We start from the raw sequence: 11693 nt of genomic DNA, 5'->3' as shown, positions 1-11693 counted from the left end.
TTTGAGAGAGAGTGTGTGAGTAGGGGAGGGACAGAGAGAAAGGGAGAGGGATAATCCTAAGCAGGTTCCATACCATCAGTGCAGAGCCCAACGTGGGGCTTGATCTCACAAACTGTGAGATCACGACCTGAGCCAAAATCAAGAGTTGGACGCCCAATCAATGGAGCCACCCAGGCGCTCCTAAATTTCTCAAATTAAAATTGCTCAGCCAAAATTTTTTGCACATTTAAAATTTTTATAGATATTTCCAAGGTGCTATTTAGAATTTTCACTAATCTATTACACTCACAACAATAATGTAAAAAAAGTTTTTTTTCTATGATGTCTGAAAAGTTGGTTATTCATTTTATTTTCATAGGGCTGAACAAAGTATTGTTCATTTACTGTCATCTATCTGTAAAATTCATATTTGTGTCCTGTACTGTGTATTTTAGATTTTTCTTTTAAAATTTATGTGTAAAGACTTATATTAAAGAAGTTTATTCCTTCTCCTCATATGTATTGCAGACAGTATTTTTGAGCTATCATTTATTTTTGACTTCTCTATATATGTGTCTTTAACATATGTTCTTATTTTTTATGTATTTAAATTTCTTACTGTTTTTTATTTATGGCTTCAGGATATCATATTTAGAAAATCTTTTTTTTTCACTTCAAAATTATACAATAGCTATCATTTTCTTAACTTTCACAATTTTCTCTTCATTAAACAAGAAAGTGGGGGTGATGTAATAAACCTAGTTGTTTTCACATTTTTCTTCCTATAAAAGTTGAATAATACCTGAGGTTGGAACAGAGATAGCAGAGAGTGAAGCAACTTGAACCATCTTAAGCTCCTAAAAAAGACAAAAATACAGAAAAAAGAATGCATAAATAAGAAATCGTGGGAAAACAGAATTCAGACATATTTGTGATAGGGAGGAGTTGATAAGCCTCTCTCAAAAAAAAAAGGATAATTCAAAATATTGAGTGTTTCCTGCTATGTAATGCAGCTATAGAAAGAAAAAGCTGATAATAGGTGGTATTTTCCTTAACGCTGAATGATGGGAAGATTGTATCTATTTTCATTTCAATTTGCTCTGATTTCCAAAACAGCTTTAAATGTAATACTCTACTTTATTTGTAGCTTAGCTACCAATAATTCAGACTTCTGCATGCATAAGGAGTACATTACCATCCAAACGTACTTACTCGTGCTAGTAAATCATATGCTAAATGTTATTTTCAAGTATGGAGTATTCTAATTTGTCATATACCATCATAACTTTAAGTTGGATTTAGCTTTAGGGTCAAGATAGATGATAATTTTTAAAAATTTTAAATCAATTTAGTACTTTTTCTGTGTAGTGTTCATAATAAATACAAAAATGTTAAAATTTTATAATTTTAATGTTTGAGAGAAAAAGAAAGAGTGGGAAAGAGACAGAGGGAGAGAGAGAGAATCCCAAGCAGGCTCTGCACTGTCAGGGCAGAGCCCAGTGCCAGGCTTGAATTCACAAATCGTGAGCTCATGACCTAAGCTGAAATCAAGAATTAGATGCTTAACCGACTGAGCCACTGACGTGCCCTCAAATTAAAAAATTTTAGGGGCGCCTGCGTGGCGCAGTTGGTTAAGCGTCTGACTTCAGCCAGGTCACGATCTCGCGGTCCGTGAGTTCGAGCCCCGCGTCAGGCTCTGGGCTGATGGCTCAGAGCCTGGAGCCTGCTTCCGATTCTGTGTCTCCCTCTCTCTCTGCCCCTCCCCCGTTCATGCTCTGTCTCTCTCTGTCCCAAAAATAAATAAACGTTGAAAAAAAAATTTAAAAAAAATTTTAAAATCAAGTATTTTACATTCATTGGATAAAAATTCAAATTTAAAATACTAAACACTAAAAGTATTAGAGGAAATTTTATATCGTTCTGGTGGATGACCTGATGTGGAAAAAACAGCAATTTAGAGGAAGTAGACACAATTAACTATATAGGACTAATTTTATTATTTTATTTCATTGTATTTTGGTATGGGAAACAACTCCCATAAAATGTTTTATAGCAAGTAATAGAATACATATTTAAAATGCATATAAAGGGGTGACTGGGTAGCTCAGACGGTTAAGTGTCTGACTCTTGATTTCAGCTCTCAGTTTGTGAGTTTGAGCCCCATGTCGGGCTCTGTGCTGACAGCTCAGAGCCTGGAGCCTGCTTCAGATTTTGTGTCTCCCTCTCTCTGCCCCGCCCCTGCCCACATTCTGCCTTTCTCTCTCTCTCAAAAATAAACAAACATTAAAAAAATTAAAAATAAATAAAATTATGTCAGGAATATAAACCATTTTTGATTAATGTCTGTATTGATATTTATTTTACACCTCATTTTGAAAAACAAAATATATATGCATGTATACATGTATATGTATCAAGATATAAATAGATGTATAGAAATATATTGCAGCATTGGCTTGCTGAAAAGATACAGGCAAAAATTTGAATGTCTGTCAATATTTACCAAGACAGAGGGGCACCTGTGTGGCTCAGTTGGTTAAGCGTCTGACTTTGGCTCAGGTCATGATCTCATGGTTCCTGGGTTCAAGCCTTGCCTGGGACCCTGTGATGACAGCTGAGAGCCTGCAACCAATTTGGATCTCTTCCTCCCTCTCTCTGTGCTCCTCCTACGTTCATGTTCTCTCTCTCTCAAAAATAAACATTTCAAAAAATTAAAAAAAATATTTACCAAGACAGAAATCAATAGGCCATGTAAAGATACTGCATAATATTTTGAAGCTATTACAAAAAAAAAAAAGTGGTAGTTCTATATCTATTGACCTGATAAACTGTAAGTAAGAAAAAGGAAAGTATGATTCCATCTTTGTAAAACAGTAACAAAATGCTTAAAGTGTGTGTGTGTGTGTGTGTGTGTGTGTGTGTGTGTGTGTATACATGGATTAGTGTTACTGATGAAAACATATCAGTCTGTCAATATTTGTTAGAGAGCAGGTGGAGAGGGCATTTGAGGTTAGGAATTTTATAACACCTATTTACTTAATTCATTGTTTAAATGTTTACAGAGCATAGATTTCTTTTTCTTTTTTCATTTTTTAACATTTATTTATTTTTGAGAGACAGAGACAGAGCATGGGGGGGAAGGGCAGAGAGAGAGGGAGACATAGAATCTGAACCAGGCTCTAGGTTCTGATCTGACAGCACAGAGCCCGACGTGGGGTTCCAACCATGGACCGCGAGATCATGACCTGAGCCAAGGTTGGACGCCTAATCAACTGAGCCACTCCGGCTCCCCACAGAGCATAGATTTCTACCATTGTAAATATTGAAGAGAAATTAAGAAATGAGGAAATAAAAGACAACTGGAATAAAAGTAAATATTTAAGAAAATTAAGACATGAAAGATTTTTAAAATTATCATCATTATTATTATAAACAATAGTTTTGGATTCCTAACTTTTCTTTTAAAAATTTGTACTTTTATTTTAAAAAAATCACCCAGAAAATAAGAAGTTAATAAATCTATCATGAATTGGACATTTCCACCAAAATATTTGAATATAAAAATTAAAATGTGTATGCTGTTATCATAAAATACATGACAAAAATATGTTTAACCTACATAGAAATTTCTTTCAATCTACACTGGGATGCATTCATCCTTATATTAGTTTTCAAATTGAACTTAAAACATATGTATAATTAAAGGGTTAACAATGTGCTGGTTGCTAAATTCAATTCAGATAAATTAAGGAATAACTGTGCATTTGAATAGATTATCACTTTGAACTATGTTTTCTTCCAATTAGGATGATTTTAAATGAATCTTATAATTTTCTAAAATAAAAATAACTATATCTGGACATTATTGATTTTCTAGTTGCAGAGTATTAAAGGAATCTTTTCTTTCCCAGGGATATCATTAGTCATAGTCTTACTTCACACAGGTCTGAACTTGGTTCAGTTCAGAATCCTACCTAGAAATATTGAGCCTTCCACCACGACTACTGCCTACTCCTACGTACTCAGTAGGTGCTAAGATGCTATATGGGTGGGGGAAATGGAAATACAGAAAACATAGATTCATACAACAAAAGTTTATCCCAGTCACACAGTCTGAGTGGCAGATAAAAGCAGATCTGATTTGCTGTTCTCCTGAGCACGTTTCCCAGAAATGCCACATATCAACAGTTTTAACGGAAAATGTGTTGACAGGAAAGTTATTAAAACCTTTATAAAGGTAGAGAAAATGTGTAAAAGTTAAACCTGCAGGCTGTCAGAGAATTGTGCTATTTGTTACTGCTTTTTCCCAACTAGTTCATTGCACAGACCCTTCTGAGACCTGTCCCTTGACTTAATTCTTCTAATGGTGAGACCCGACTGTCCTAAATCCACCCACCTTTCCCCAACCCAAATATCAAAAAAGCATCTGGGGCTCCATGGAGCTCAGTTAAAAACAAAGCACCAAAATCACTGTTAAAATTTTAGGCCCAGCACATAATAGCTTTCTGTAATTTTTGAGTTGGAGAAATCTGAAATTGCAAATGGATTTTGGAGAAGTCTGGATGCAAAAGTTTATATGAAGTCTCCTCCTTTGTTAACTGTTCTTCAATTCACATTGACCATATTCATTAGATTGATGACTGAATTACTGACTTGTTCATTAGTTCAAAATTTACTGAATGTATTGGATTTCTCCAGAGAAACAGAACAAATAGTACACACACACACAGGGTGGGGAAGTAGATGAGAGATTTTAAGAAATTATCTCATGTAATTGTGGGAGCTAGCAAATCTGAAATTTTTACAGCATTATGGCAGGTTGGGGACCTAGGGAAGAGTTTATATTTTAGCTCAAGTCTGAAGATAATCTGGAGGTCAACTTTCTTCCTGTTTGAAGGATCTCATTCTTTTGTCTAAGGCCTTCAACTGATTGGATGAGGCTCACCCATATTGTGGTAGGTAATCTCTTTTACTGAAAGTCTACTGATTTAAATATTAATCACATCAAAACAAGTTACTTTCACAGCAACATCAAGACTGGCAGTTGACCAAACATCTGGACACCATAGCCTAGCCAAGTTGACACATAAATTTAACCTTCACACTGAGTTTCAAATATAAAAAGCCTAAGAATCTGTTGAGCGCATAACCTCATCAGTGGAGATTGAAAAGGTAGGGAAGGGGAGATGAGAGACAGACACAAGGTCAACTTGCAATAGGAGAAGGAAAGTAACAGATACTTACAAAATGTCAAGGGAGCTGAGAGTAAGGAAGTGAATAATTTTGCCTGAATAAAAAAGAGGTGCATTGATGCTCAAGATGCTTACCTCTTGTCCAGAAATTTGGCCCAGAAGAGCAATTCCTTTAGTCAGAGAGAAATTTAAAGAGATGTGTGAAGCTCTACCTTGGGGCTCATGTGGAACTTGTTCTGGGATCAGTTCCAAAATATTTGCAAACTTAAGCTGGGATTCAATTTTATAGTGAAACCTAATATGCATCAGGATCTTTCTTAGTTTGAGGCGTTGTCTTTAAAAATCTCCTTCCCCCAGATAGATTTTATTTTGTAAGGATTATATATGACTATTTGTTTGATTAAATGTGCACAGTTTTTAGAAGCCTGTTTTTTCAACTGCCTTAGACCGTGAGCTATGCAGTTTTTCCATTTGAAATTTTCATAGTAGAATATTTGCTTCAGCAAATTGCAAAGTTTTTTTGTTGCAGAGTTTTGGCAGCTAAATTCACTCTGAGCACAGTGGGCTGTCTTTCTTCAGTACACTGCATTAGAGAAACAGTTCTACACCCTGAGGGTTTTGGAGTTTCTTTGTTCAGCAAAGAATTGAATCATATCCCTGAAAGGGGATCTATGTCTTTCAAGCCTTAGTTTAAATGATCATTGACAAATCAAGCTAGACACTAATTAGCTCTCCTATTGAAATTAACGTATTTTATATGTATTAATGTGAATATCAGAGGAGACACCCTGTCAATCTAGATTTCATAAAGGAATGTTACATACTTTCCAAATAATTTGTACTGGCAAAGGTTTCTAGTATTCAGTCTCATCCTGAATTAGTTTCCTTCTTTCTGTTTGTGGTCTGGTCACACTGGCCCTCTAGTTCCTTGATCTCTTCGATACTTTTCCACCTTAAGGCCTTGGTACTTCCAGTTCCATTGGGCCTAGAAAACTATTTTTCTTCTTCTCTCAGGACTTTCATCTCCTCATCTTTAAAGTCTTCTATTTGACCTGCTAAAAGAAGCTATCTTTGGCCATCCCATTGCTAACTATCTTTCCCACCAGCCCCTTCTCATCTGTGGGCCACTGCTCTCTATCACAAGCATACTCTTTATTTCCATAAAGGCCCTTATCATCATATTAAGGTATTTTGCTTACTTTTTCATCTTCTCAAAGACTGTTTTCTCCGCTAGGATGTACACTTGATTAGAACAAATAACTTGCCTTTTTTTCGAAGCTGCATCCTTAACACAAACTATAAACAAATTCAGTCTTCTTGATGAACTAGTGGAAAGAAAAGTGTTCATGACAATCAAATTAAATGTTATTACAAGTAAAGTTCTTAGAAAAAGTCAGGTATGTAATACAACTATAATTTCTGCTTTATCTTAAATGAGATGTCAATAATAATAAACATCAGACTCCAATGTAATGTGGGATAGATGGCCATATGCAGAGTTTACAAAAGGGAATGGTCCACATCCTTGGACCCTTAAGCCATATCAGGGATACAGTAAAAGAGTCAGACTGTAGGGAAGTCAAGAAGACTTGAAATTATTTTTTTGGGCCAAGTTGTTGCTTTACTGGTCCCCTGGCCTCCCCACTTATTCACCCCTCTAAAACCTATAGAGGGGACACAAATAGATTGGTCTGAAATTTGGGAGATACCTAGGGGCAGACCCAGGAAATTCAGGTTCCTGAGGAGCAGGATGAAAATGACATCTTTGAGAGTGACTTACATTGTCAGAAATATTTGGTGCTGGAGGTAAGCTTAGAAAAGAGTCACAGTGGGGCGCCTGGGTGGCGCAGTCGGTTAAGCGTCCGACTTCAGCCAGGTCACGATCTCGCGGTCCGTGAGTTCGAGCCCCGCGTCAGGCTCTAGGCTGATGGCTCAGAGCCTGGAGCCTGTTTCCGATTCTGTGTCTCCCTCTCTCTCTGCCCCTCCCCCGTTCATGCTCTGTCTCTCTCTGTCCCAAAAATAAATAAACGTTGAAAAAAAAAATTTAGAAAAAAAAAAAGAAAAGAGTCACAGTTACCCAGGATTGGAATAGAGATACCTGTGCCTAGGTCCAGGAATTGACAGAAGAGTCCCTGAACTGCAAAGAACCTAAGAAACCCCAAAAGAGAAAGTATCAGCTTTGAACATCTACCAAGTCCACAGAGCATAAAGCCAACACCCAAGGAAAATGATGAAAATAAAGAATTGCTTTTCCATTCTTTACTTTTTCCCAGCAGCCCTCCCACCCCACCCCACCACCCCCACCAATACAGCTTTGCAAGTACCTACCTTCCCATGCTTTCATCAGCCTTAGCCAAGGTCCATGTCATTGGTTAGGAAGGGTAGAACAGTAGAGCAGGGAGAGAGTAGAGATGCTGACCTCACCTCTATCCAAAAAGGCAGACAGTGTCTATTATAAATATTAGCTTGAAGGTGGTTGAAAAGTTCTGATTTTAAGTGGAGATTAAAGCAGTTGAATAACCGCTAAATTGTACTGCAGCTGGAGAAATGTCTGTTGACCAAGATAAAGCAGGTAATTCATGGGATTTGACTAAATTTGCATCCATGGGAGGAAAAGATTATCCCCACTGAATAACTTTTAAAGGGTCAGAGAGATAAATAAATCAAGTGTTGATCATATCATGAATCAGGTATTTCAATATACCAGTACCGGGAAATTTTGTTATCCTCATTATTCTTTTAAAATTTATGGGTGAAATTTGTCTCTTTTTCAATTCATTTTCCATACAACAGCTATTTTTAAAATCTCAAATAAGATTATGACAATCTCCTGCTTCAAACCCTCCAACTGCCCTTTAATTCCTTTAGAATAAAATCTAATCTCTCAACCACAGCATATAGGATCTCTATGTTTGGCTGTTGCCTAATTCACTGACACTTTTCCTTCTACTCACATGTCCAGTCTTTGTTCTTTAAAAACACTGCCTTATTTTTTATCCGTAGAACACTCCAGGCTTGTTTCCTCCTGAAAGTGCTGTTTCTCCACCCCCAAATGCTCTAGCACCTGATTCCGTGGCTGTTTCCTTGGGCACTCGGGTCTTTAGCACAAATATTCCCTCTGCAGTTAGAATTTTTCTGACATCATAAATTAGACTTTGTCCCCATCCCCCCACTGTGGGTCCACTCTACCATTCTCTACTTCACCAACTAGTTTTATTTTCTTCATATGATTTATCATTATGTAAGATTTTTTGTTTGCTTGTTGTGGTCTGTGGGTTGCATCCGATTATAGACTGCTTAAGAGGAGTGAATAAATTGGTTTTGTTTACCACTAAATCCCCTGGGATGTGTTCAATACATTTGGTTGGATGAAGAATCGAAACCAAAACATTTCTTCAATTAAAAGTGAAATTATCATAGAGTTGAATTTATTTTTCTTTTAAAATAATATGTGATCTTAAAAATAAGCCTTGTACATGTAACTTACTTTTTGATGTCATAGCTTTAAATTTGTGTCTTTATTTTCGTGATCATTCAGTTAGTAATATATAGGCTACATATGAATATACTCATAAAAAATCAAACATCACTATCTTCTACGCAGCATCAAGCATTTAAGAATTTTTTAATAAAGTAGACTTATGGCTATCCAAAATAGTTGGCCAATAGGATAAGGCAGTCATAGAATACTTTGATTAACTGTGTATTATCATCTGGAACAGGCATTGATGATCTCCGGAATCAGAATAAATAAATCAATTTAGGGGCACTTCATGGCCTCTGACTCTTGGTTAAGCATCTGACTTTTGATGTCAGCTCAGGTTATGATCTCCCGGTTCGTGGAGTGGATAATGAGGATAAAGAATTGCCTTTTCCATTCCTAACTTTTTCTTAGCATCCCAGGCTCCATGCTGACATCACGGGGACTGCTTGTGATTCTCTTCTTCCTCTCTCTGCCGTCTCTCTGCTCACGTACTCTCTCAAAATAAATAAACTTAAAAAAAAATAAAATACAGCAATTTAAAACAGAAGGGAGGTCTTTCTGTTGTTTTAAGGACTCCAAATGTACTCTATAATTTTGCTGAACATTCTTAAGAATACTGTGGAATGACAGGTATTGGTGCTGGAGAGGCTTTTAGGACCCACTGCAGTTCTAAGGGAGCACTTGTTCCTTCCTCTTGACTTCTAATAAGTAAAATGAGTAGAAGTGGGAGTAGCACTGAATTGCATGTTTCTTATCTTCATATTGAAAGTGCTACATAATCTTAACATTCTAGGAATAGAAAGCTACTTCATAGACAAATTTTATCTCCTTCTCTTGATATCTCAATAGAAATTACTTAATTTTAGTACCCTCCCCCCTCACTTCTGTAAACTTCCAGAGCTGGATTAGTCTACTGGGTTACTGGAAAGATGAAATATGAGTGTGCCTAGCAAGCGTCTAAGCGGAAATGCTACTGGAGTTCTAACTTGCTCTTGTCATTAGTTAAATGTTAAGCTCATAAATTGCTGTATGTTTATAAATGTCTTCTTAATATCACTCAAATTATGTGGCAGAAAACATCATAAAATGGTACAGTGGCTCTTTACCATTTTACCGATTTTATTATTTAAGTAAAACTTGATCTTATTTCATCATCTGTAAAAACAGAGAAAAGAAAGCACTGGTCTCCAAGGTGATTTTTCATGAGGATCAAATGAGATAATGTATGTCACAGTGTTTTTGTTCCTATAAGAGACTGTATTTTCATTTAACATGACTTGCACTACGTTGCATTTCAGTTAATGTTTTTATTTCGGTTTCGCACAGTGGTGAGTGCTAAGTTATTAGACAGGCAAATGGTTTTATTTTAAAAGGTTTTATTATGTTTTGTGCATCTATGTCAATATTTAACAATGGTCTTGGCCTGATATGTGAGAGAAAAGAGTGAGGAGGGATTACAACATATCCAAAATCATCTTTAGAGAAAAAAAATCTAATATATGGGTGATGAAATAAGTAGTTTAATATTTTGAGAGTATTATTTTAAAGTATTTTCCACTTACTGTTCTTAGAGAGTTGGAGGGTGGAAAGCAGTTCTTATAACCGGCTCTGCTGCGGCCAGCAGAAGTGTAGGAAGGAAAATGCCACCACCAGAAGGGAGAATAAGACTTGCAAAAAATTTTGCCCAGAGGGGAAAGCAGAGCAGATAACCAGCACCATTTGACCCTCCTGTAATTGTGGGAAGAATTGGGTACAAAGAAAGGGAAGCACTCAGCGACACCTTTTTGTCATGATCCTTCTGCTCTGGGCCAAATTTCACTTCTAAGGAGAAGAGAGCTGCTTTCAGTGTTCCTGACACAGCCTGGGGTGCCTGTGCATCAGTCTGCTTGCACACAGATATGGCCGCCCTAGGATTCCACCTAGTGTTGGGGGGACTCAGAAATTCCTCCACACCCCTTGGAGGGATGAGGCAACTGCCGAGTCTGCGTGGGTGGAGAGCCAAAGGGAGCCACTGAGTCGTGGGAGAAGTTCTGCTGTGGGCGTCTTTAGCATAGACCTGTTTTGCTTTGGAAAAAAAAATGAAAATCACAGTCAGTAGTCAAGTTGTCTTGTGCCAATAATTACTGAGTCAAGGGTGTGTGTGTGTGTGTGTGTGTGTGTGTGTGTGTGTGTGTGGCAACAACCCCTTGTCTTCAAATGCATCTGAGATTTCATCCAGCTTGTCCACCAGCCTCAGATTTCGGTACTGGATGCCAGAATCACACTCAGTGGCCAGGTGACAAGAGTTATCATTATGGAAATCAGAGGAGCCAGAGGCTGGTACAGGATCTCACTCCTGCAGATTTGATGCGTGTGCTCCCAATATAGGAAGTTACTTAAGGTCCTACCTTCTGTATCTATTGCAGATGCCATCTGGTAAGAATAAAGAAAACCACAAAGATTAAACATTTATCGAGAAAAAAAAAAAACAAAAACAAAACCCTGACTTATGCACAGTGACTATTTATATTATTGGATGAGACGACACTTAACCAGATTGGAATACCTATTTTTTGGCCACAGTACCTTTTTCCAGTGTCCAGAATGGTAAATTACTATTAACAAGAAAAAAAATATGAAGAAAGATTATCTTTGATGATCTAAATGCTTCCCTGATAAATGCATTTTGGCAAATACATTCATATTAGTGAAGTCTTTCTAAACACAAACGGAAATAGTTCTGTTTCTATTTGTAACAATTTCATCAAATGAACTTTAAAGTTAAAATTAGAATGGTTTGAAGGAAAAGTGCATTTTATTTTATTACTTTAAAATTTTTAATGTTTGTTTATTTTGGGGAGAGAGAGAGAGCATGGCCAGCAAGCATGAGCGGGGGAGGGGCAGAGAGAGAGACCCAGAATCGCAGGCTCCAGGTTCCAAGATGTCCAGAGCAAGATGTGGGGCTCGAACCCACAAACAGAGAGATCATGACCTGAGCTGAAGTCATGCTCAACCAACTGAGCCACCAAGGTGCCCTGAGAAGTGCATTTTAAGAAGAA

The 11693-nt window shown here is 37.1% G+C and overlaps 1 long non-coding RNA gene across 2 annotated transcripts; it reads right to left on the bottom strand.

Annotated features, from left to right (window-relative positions):
- Positions 1–620: 620 nt before the first annotated feature.
- On the bottom strand, positions 621–7597 carry LOC121031982 (uncharacterized). 2 transcript variants are annotated; one of them, XR_005791031.1, is made up of 3 exons: positions 7500–7597; positions 7270–7319; positions 621–836 (listed from the first exon to the last, which is right to left on the bottom strand). It is a non-coding gene; the product is annotated as an uncharacterized LOC121031982 (long non-coding RNA). The 2 variants fall into 2 exon arrangements; XR_005791037.1 differs by lacking the exon at positions 621–836 and adding an exon at positions 6334–6496.
- Positions 7598–11693: the final 4096 nt, after the last annotated feature.

Source organism: Herpailurus yagouaroundi, unplaced genomic scaffold (assembly GCF_014898765.1).
Source record: "Herpailurus yagouaroundi ecotype Mexico unplaced genomic scaffold, PumYag 28, whole genome shotgun sequence".
NCBI lineage: Eukaryota > Metazoa > Chordata > Mammalia > Carnivora > Felidae > Herpailurus > Herpailurus yagouaroundi.
The sequence above is the reverse complement of the archived record's forward strand: the minus strand, read 5'-3'. Positions and strand labels throughout refer to the sequence as shown.